General features: G+C 39.7%; 1 pseudogene; it reads right to left on the bottom strand.

Annotated features, from left to right (window-relative positions):
* Positions 1-5,122: 5,122 nt before the first annotated feature.
* LOC118888244 lies at positions 5,123-5,719 on the bottom strand (annotated as a pseudogene).
* Positions 5,720-8,311: the final 2,592 nt, after the last annotated feature.

Below are 8,311 nucleotides of genomic sequence, written 5' to 3'. Positions count from 1 at the left end.
TCTTTAAGGTTATTATTTTCTTAGTAGACCAATGGTTTATTACATGTACAGTGGTGAGGAGTGGGGATTTTAGAGTCTCCAGCAAAACTGGGCTCTTATTTGATCCAGAGCTTCCTCTTTTTATTAAACCAACAATTGTTGAATTTTGAATCTTGTTTTTACTTTCCTGAGGCCAATTGTTGGGGTTCTCTACCGAATTTTTCTGTTATCATTTGGGAAAATATCCCTTTGAACTAAGACAGAGATTTGGCTGCTTTTGGTCCCTTAAAGGCTAGCATTCCTTGCATAAATGTCAGCAAGGTGATTTTCCTTAGCTTCCAGAGAGTCAAGTTTATCATGCCCTGGAATCTTAATAATAACAAAGCAGCAGGTAAAAATATTACATTCAAACATTCCTGAACATAGGGGGCATTTCAAATTTTATTTCCACTGTGAATAAGGAGGTCATTTTGCATTCACAGCACCCCCAAATGTTGAGCTACTCCAAAAACATATCTACTATCAGTATAAATATTTGCAGTTTTATTTTTGGCTATAGTACAAACCTGTGTAAAAGCCTATAATTCAGCCTGTTGGTCTGAAGTAGCCATAGGTAAAGATGCTGCCTGAACAACATCAAAGGGGCCACAATAGCACACCCAGCACAATATATGCCTTTGTCACCTTTAAAATAAGAATCATCAGTGAACCAAAAGAAGTCAATGTTACCCAAACAAATTTCCTATAGATCATTACAAGAATCCAAGAGGTCATCCATCAACATGAAGCAGTTGTGAGGATCTCCATTGGTGACAGAGGGGAGAAGAGTAACAGGATTAAGGTTATTACAACTTAAAAGAGTTATGTGAGGAACAGTTAACAAAAGGACTTCATAAGAGGTGAGGCTGCTGACTGAGATATGTTGAGTGTGATGAAAATTCAGGAGAAATTCTACTATATGAGATACAAAAATGGTTAAAGGGGATCCCAAAACAATGATCTCAGTGGCCTTTATGGCTCTAAGGTAAGGGGTTTTCCCCATGCTACAGGGTCCAGTTGATGGCTATAATATCCTACAGGTCCCCGTGTTTTGGGGTAAGTAGCTCAAAGGGCATTCTCTTTCTTTTCACATACAAAAGGGAAAAAGGAAATCTGATCATTGGGATGCCCAAGAGCATGTGGGTTTATAAAACTCTCCTTTAAGGCCTTGAAGCCTATGTCATCCAGTTCTTCCCATACAGTTGAGTGGGGGTTGTTATTGTTGAATAAAATATACAGAAGTTTGACCATAAGAGAGAAATTTGGAATCCAACTTTGGCAAAAAAATAACTAGCTTAAGGAAATTTTGCAGCTAGTGCTTAGTTTTGGGTTTTGAGACCCTTGGGATACCATGAAGTCTATCTGGATCTAAATGTAGCCCTTGTTCTGATATTAGATACCTAGATATCAAAACTGGGTTTGAGCAAGCTTCAAGTTTTCTTTGGCGACCTTATGTCCCTCTAAGGCTAAATGCTTTATTTAGCAAGTAGATGGTGTCCTGTGGATGTCTCCTTTGAGGAGGCTTAAGAAGGTGAGCAAAGAATCAAAGGAGCAAATAATCTACATATTGTAACAATGTAGAAAATCTAGGGAACTTTATTTTAGTAGATCATCATTCAGTATTTGGGAGAAATAAGGTTTCTCAGTAAAACTCTGAAGCATTAATATCAAGGTGAATTGTTTTTTGTTTGTTTGTTTGTTTTCCTGAGTGAAGGCAAAAAGGCATTGGCTAGCTTCATTATCTGGAATACTAAAGAATGTTCTGCATAAATTAATTACAGTAATAAATTTAATTCTGATGAGAATGGATGTTAGTAATGTATGTTAGGAGCAACAGGATGTCAAGGATAACAATGTGGTTTATTGCCTGGAGGTCCTGGGCAAACCTCCACCTTCAGCACTTAGGTTTTCTCACCAGTAAAATGGGAGTGTTAAAGGGACCAGTATAAGGGAAATGAGACCTTGAGACTTGTAATCTTCTATTATAGGCTTTATGACTGCGAATACTTATAGGGTATTGATTAATTCTGGGAAGAGGATTTGAGGGGTCTTTTTGAATATTGATGAGAGGTGCACTGTGAATTTTCCCAATATCGGTTGAAGATTTTGCCCATTAGGAAGGTGGTAGCTTATTCAATAGGAACAAATATTCAGTCTTTCCAGAATCAGCTTTAGTACCATCAGAGATGGAGCAAATAAAAGATGTCAAAGAGTTATTCAATTCACCGGGTTGGTTATTTTGATGACTATTGTCAAGTTCTAGCATTATTTCCCTCTTTCAGGAGAAAGAAATCCTGGCATAATACTTTAAGAAGTCTTGGCCTAAGAAATGGATAGGGGTGGAGGAACTAAGGAGAAAAAGTGTGTATCTCTCAAAAGGCCTAAACAAAAAGGAATAGGTTCAGAAACAGAAACTTTTTGAGGTTCACCAGAGATTCCCACTATTTAAACTATTTTAGTACTCACAGGCAGGGGCTAGTAGGGGATTTTAGCACCAAGAGTGTGGCTCTGGTGTCAGTTAGGACTGGAAGTGATTAATCCCCAATCTGGAGTAACATTTTTCCAAGCCAATTAAGAGGGAGGATTTGGAAGTGTTCCTGTAGTTCCTTGAAGCCACACCATTGAAAATTGGGAGAACATTGGAAAGGCTGGTTAGAGGGCTGAAGGTGCCTAAAGCACTTAAATTTGTAACAATCTTGGTCCCAATATCCTGGCTATTTGCAATAATAGCTGAAACTGGGAGGTTTTGGGTTTTGTTTATGAGTCTTCATTTGCTGGAGTTGAAGATTAATCATTTTGGTGGTCTTCCTTGTAGGTAATTCATCTAGAGTGCAAGAGAGCTGGTTTGTCAGATTAACTAAATCCGGAGTGGACATAGTTTCCCATTCTATCCCAGGCCTTTTTACTAGAAAGGAAAGGTCCTGGTTTAGCCCTTTAATAAACATAGAGCTAAAAACCACCTGGGTGGAATCAGCATCTGAAGGATGACCAGAATTTTCTTAAAAAACAATGTGAATTTGATTGTAATATTCATAAACAGGTTCATCAGATTTTTGTGTGCAAGTCCAAATTTTGTTCCAATCAGCAGGCTTTGGAAAAGCCCTAGAAATTACTTGATGAAGTCAACTAGCAATTGCTCAAGCCTGGTCATATAATAAGATAGTGGGCTGGTTTCCTGTTTGTAATTCTAGAGAGCTTTCAAGATTTTTCCAATTAGTGGTTTTCATACAATGCTTGCCCTGACCTTTGTATTAGGTATATAATACAAAACATATAAACTAGCTGATATAAGTCAGAGAAACCAGGTTGATAAGTTTGAATGACTATATTAAATACCTCAGCAAATCTGTGAGGATTTTGATTACTTTGGGAAGATCTTTGACTATGGCTCACAGTTCAGCTTTAGACCAGGGATATAGGAAATTAAGGGTTTAGCGTCTGAATCATCAGAAGGCTTAATTTTTAAGGAACAGGTTCCGATAAAGTCAGAGGAAAAGGAAGTGGGGAGAGTTTCAGAGAAAAGAAATTTAGTGAGAGAATTAGTATCGGGGAAACTAAGGGTATAGAGGAGGAAGGGAAGGAGGAAGATGATGCTGGGTGTAGAGCTAGGCCACAAAAACTGAAAGAGAAAGTCAAGATGGTACCAGAGTCAGAGCCTGAGACAAAAAAAGCCATGGAATAAGAGCCTGAGGTTTTCAGAGCCATTCTATCTTTCTTCATTTATATGTTTGCTTCAGTTAATTTTATTTTACTTTATTCTTTTTAATAAGTGATTATTTATTTTTTAATAAATTTATTTATTTAATTATTTTTGGCTGTGTTGGGTCTATGTTGCTGCACGTGGGCTTTCTCTAGTTGCGGCGAGCAGGGGCTACTCTTCGTCACGGTGCGTGGGCTTCTCTTTGCGGTGACTTCTCTTGTTGCAGAGCACAGGTTCTAGGCATGCGGGCTTTAGTAGTTGTGGCACGTGGGCTCAGTAGTTGTGGCTTGCAGGCTCTAGAATGCAGGCTTAGTAGTTGTGGCACACGGCCTTAGTTGCTGTGTGACATGTGCGGTGTTCCTGTACCAGGGCTGGAACTCATGTCCCCTGCATTGGTGGGTGGATTCTTAAAACTGCACCACCAGTGAAGCCCTGCCTCGGTTAATTTTAAAATTGTATTTTGCAGAAAGGGAATTATAGACTTTTGGTAATATTGGAAAACCTCAAAATAACAATAGAAGTAAGCAGTCACTCAGTTTTGGAAACTTTTGAGCTGTTGTAGTCCAATTTGGTTTTAAGGAACTTAAGTTTGGCGATTTTGAAAGTTCTCCATAATGGCCATTGGTATTGTAAATTGCCTTTGGTCAGGTTGGTTCATTTAGTTAGAAAGCACATGAGGAAGGGCCATGGTTTTTAAACATAAAATTGTCTGGAAGCCCTATAGGGGGTGCATCCTCAAAATATTTAGATGACTGGAATCTCATTTCCTTTAGAATAAAAGAATAATTTTCAAACAGCTTAAACAGCTCAATTCAAACAGCTTGTACCTCAAACAGCCTGCAAACATAATACCTACCAGTTCTAAGAAAACAGCTTGGTCTCAGAGGAGCCAGGCCAAAGGCTTTCCAGCCCATTTCCATAGGACAACCCCTAATCCAAAAGAATAGGCCTAATGCTGACAAACTGGTACAGTTTTGTGTAACAACCCCTTTTCCTAAAAGAAAGGGTTGAAGGCTAGCCAGTTTTAGGAGAAACAGCCTGTTTCCAAAGGGAATGGGCCAGGGGCTGGCCAGTTTCAGTTAAAACAGTCTGATCTCTAGATCAGACCAAAGTGCCATATGAGTACTTCAATACAGAACAGTCTTAACCAGAAAAAAAAAAAAAAAAGAAACCTTTAAATAGACCCTGAATAAATCCTGGAAAGCTTCAAATGCATAGAAGGCATGAGCTCAGACACAGTAGAAAGACATACCTTCAAACTCCGAGGTTGGCAAGAAAAGCAGTGAGCTATTGGAGTTCAATTTTGGGGGTTATTTTTGGTTTTTTTTTTTAAGCTGAGTTCTCTGAATATTTATTACAATGGGTCATCAGTAGTAACAGGGCTGGGGGTGAGACACACAAGGCTCATTTGCCCTTCAGGTAGATCTTGGGTGTCTGCCAACCTGGGGGCTTCCTTCAGTCCCGCCTCCCGCCAGATGCACCTCAGGTGTCTCTCCAACTTCATCTGCTTTCGGTTCAGGTGTCCTTCCCTGACTTTCTGCCATAGGAACCAGGTCCTCTTGACCAGCTTGTGTTACTTGTGATGATTCCACTTCTGCCAGTGGATCTTGAGCACATTTTTGCACTGTATCTGGGGTGCATCCCAGACCTCCTTACCACTCTGCTCGACCCCTTCCCCCACCTGACTGGTGGACACTCATAGAGTTGAGCTAGAGACACAGTCCCTGGGGCTCCAGCGTCCAGTCTGGGCAGGAGGTAGCGAACGGTCAGCCAGCTCTCCAGGGGTCTGATGGACATCTTCCTGGGGACACGCATCTTCTCAAGCTACATGTGGACCCACCTGCCAGGGAGGGAGGCAACCCCACTTGGGCCTGTTGCTTGTGTACTGTAGCGAGGCCTGCAGTCATGCCTTCCAGGCACCCCAAAGACAGGCCAGGGCCCACTGCAGCCTGCCCAGGGAACAGCCCTGAGCAGCTGGGAAGTCAGGCACACCAGGAACATGGTCTGTGCGTAGCGCCAGCCCCAGGTGCTCAGTAGAGCCTCCCTGAGCCTAGCTTCACCCCGAGGTGCCCACCGGTTGGGTGGTGTCGACGCTCTGGTCTTAGGACCCAAGCTCCAACTGACTGCGCCGCCTCGGCTGTCCCTGGAGCCCACGCGCCACAGCCTCACACCGACTTTTCCTAGACGTGGCTGGGAGACTCAACTGACCATTCCGCTGCCGCCAATTTTGGGTTTTGCACCTGTTTGCTCACCAGCCATGGAGCCTTCAAGGGTCTTCTCTGGTCCCCGTATAGGCCACCAAAATATTGACATAAAAAAAATAGACTGAAAGATTTTTCTCCAGGAAAAATGGGTTTGTTCTGCATCAACAGAGAACTGCTATTTAGGAGTCTGCAACCATATAGAGTCAGTGCAAGTCCTTGCAGAGCAAGGAGGGAGAACACTTTTATAGAGAGAAATAAGAAGTTGGGGGAGTTATAGTTTACAAGGCGTCCATGGCTTTTTATTGGCTGAGTCCTTGCCAGGAAAGAAGAGGAGTCTTTTTTCTTTTTGTTGGGCTCTGCAATCATCACATGGTGTGAGAGCTCTCCCTTCTGGTCACCTGACTCTAATTAAGTTTTTTGTTTATTAAGTTTTCACAACCTCAACAGTAATTAGAGAGATTAAAAATAAAGTGTCACTAACATGTCACCTTAGAATTATTAGAGGGCAAAACTAGAGGATCAAATAATTTGAAATGTTGGTAGGAATCTGGGGAACCATAAACCCTCATATATAGTCAGTGGGAATTTAAGCTGCTGTGGATGTTTTGAGGCACTATAGCAATATTTAGTAAAATTGAAGATGCTTATGTTTGAGCAATTCCATGACTGGGGAATATATTAAAAAATAAATAAAATAAACTTTTGCCAGGTGCATAAGGGGCTATGTTTTAGTTTGTTCATTAGTTTAACTTGTAGTAACAGAGAGTTGGAGACAACCTAGGTGCCCATCTATAGTGGAATGAATGCATGAAATGTATATACAATGGATTGTAATGCACTTTAAACTAAAATTACACAATAAATCATGCATAAGTTTTAGAATTATATGCAGTGAAGAAGTAAGACATAAAATAAAGCAGAATACCATATTTAAAAAACACATAAAAACAAAACTTTATATTTCCACAGATCTATCTGTTTATTTACTGTCTAGATATAAATATAGAGATGGTATGCAAGATGGATTGGAAAGACATATATCAAATACATAAAAGTGTATGTCTATGGGAGAGGAAAAATAAGTTGGAGAAGGATGAAGAATAAAACCTGCTAAAATTATCTTTTAACAAACATAGGGCTGTGATGACAGTATTCCATGAAGTGAGCATAAAACACAATTCTATACACTGGAGTTAAGAGAGAGAAAAACATATCCCTGACTCTTAGCATATAGCTTACACAAACTAAATTTCTGAAATAGTACTTTGCAATTTGCATTTCTAATATGCTCCTCAACTGATTTTGATGCCTATTAAAATTTGTGAATAACTGCCATACTCTATTACCTTAATCACATGCTAAGTATCGGTGCCATATTACTTCCTGAATTCCAGAGTTGCCCATAACATGTGCAAGAGTACACATGGAACAAAAGCCAAAAAGTATGCTCGCATAACATATGCTCAAACATTAAATGTTATTGTGTTAAAAAAACATGTCATATCATCCTGCTGTACAAGTATATCTGTTTAACAACTTAATGAAAAGTAATGTGTTTTTATTTGTCAAGTCTTTTAGTGTCTTTAGTGTGTGTATGTGTGTGCACATATGTGCAGATCCAAGGAGGAGGGTTGGGGCAGATTGATTCAATCTTATCCAGAGTTGAGCTCAGTTTGGGTTTTATTGTTGCAATGGCTACCTTCATTGAACGACAGGCTTCAAGTTCTTCCAGCAGTGGGTCTGCTGATACTTTTCTTTGTGTGAAATCTGAAGTGCTGGAGGGTTTTTGTTGGTGTTTTTGCTGTACATTCAAATTTCAGTGGCTCTTGGACACCTGTGTCAATTGTGTGGGAGTCACTTTATGTTCTTAGTGTCCTCTAGCAATAGTCTGCTGTGGCTGGTTACTCAGAGTTAAGCTCATGTTGTGAGTGGAGAGGCCATGGTTCTTCTCACCCAACATTAGTTTTACATTTCTTTGAAACAGAAGGTTCAATTACATTCCATTTCTAAGCCAAATAGCCAATTTTTGAAACCCTGAACTTTTAGTTCAGCTACCGAGAGTTTTGTTTGTTTTTATTATGTCTGAGAATTAGTCATATTAAAGTAAAAATATATTGCATGCTTGTAATGCTAAATTCAAGGTTACTCACTCATACTCCTTCTACTCTTATTGACTGTTCATATAATTTAAGTATGATGTATTATAGAATTAAATACATTTCTCTCTAATAAATTAACACTTTTGATCCTTTAAAAACACTAATAAACTAGCAACTAAATGTCTAAGTGTTGAGGTAGTTTTAGGATACCAAGTTACATCTCTGTGTTTGAATATTTGCAAGTGAAGAAGACTGAGCAGTTGGAAAACAATGTTTGTGCATCACTTGGT

This window comes from Balaenoptera musculus, chromosome X (genome assembly GCF_009873245.2).
Source record: "Balaenoptera musculus isolate JJ_BM4_2016_0621 chromosome X, mBalMus1.pri.v3, whole genome shotgun sequence".
NCBI classification, from domain to species: domain Eukaryota; kingdom Metazoa; phylum Chordata; class Mammalia; order Artiodactyla; family Balaenopteridae; genus Balaenoptera; species Balaenoptera musculus.
This window is presented reverse-complemented; position numbering and strand designations above follow the sequence as displayed.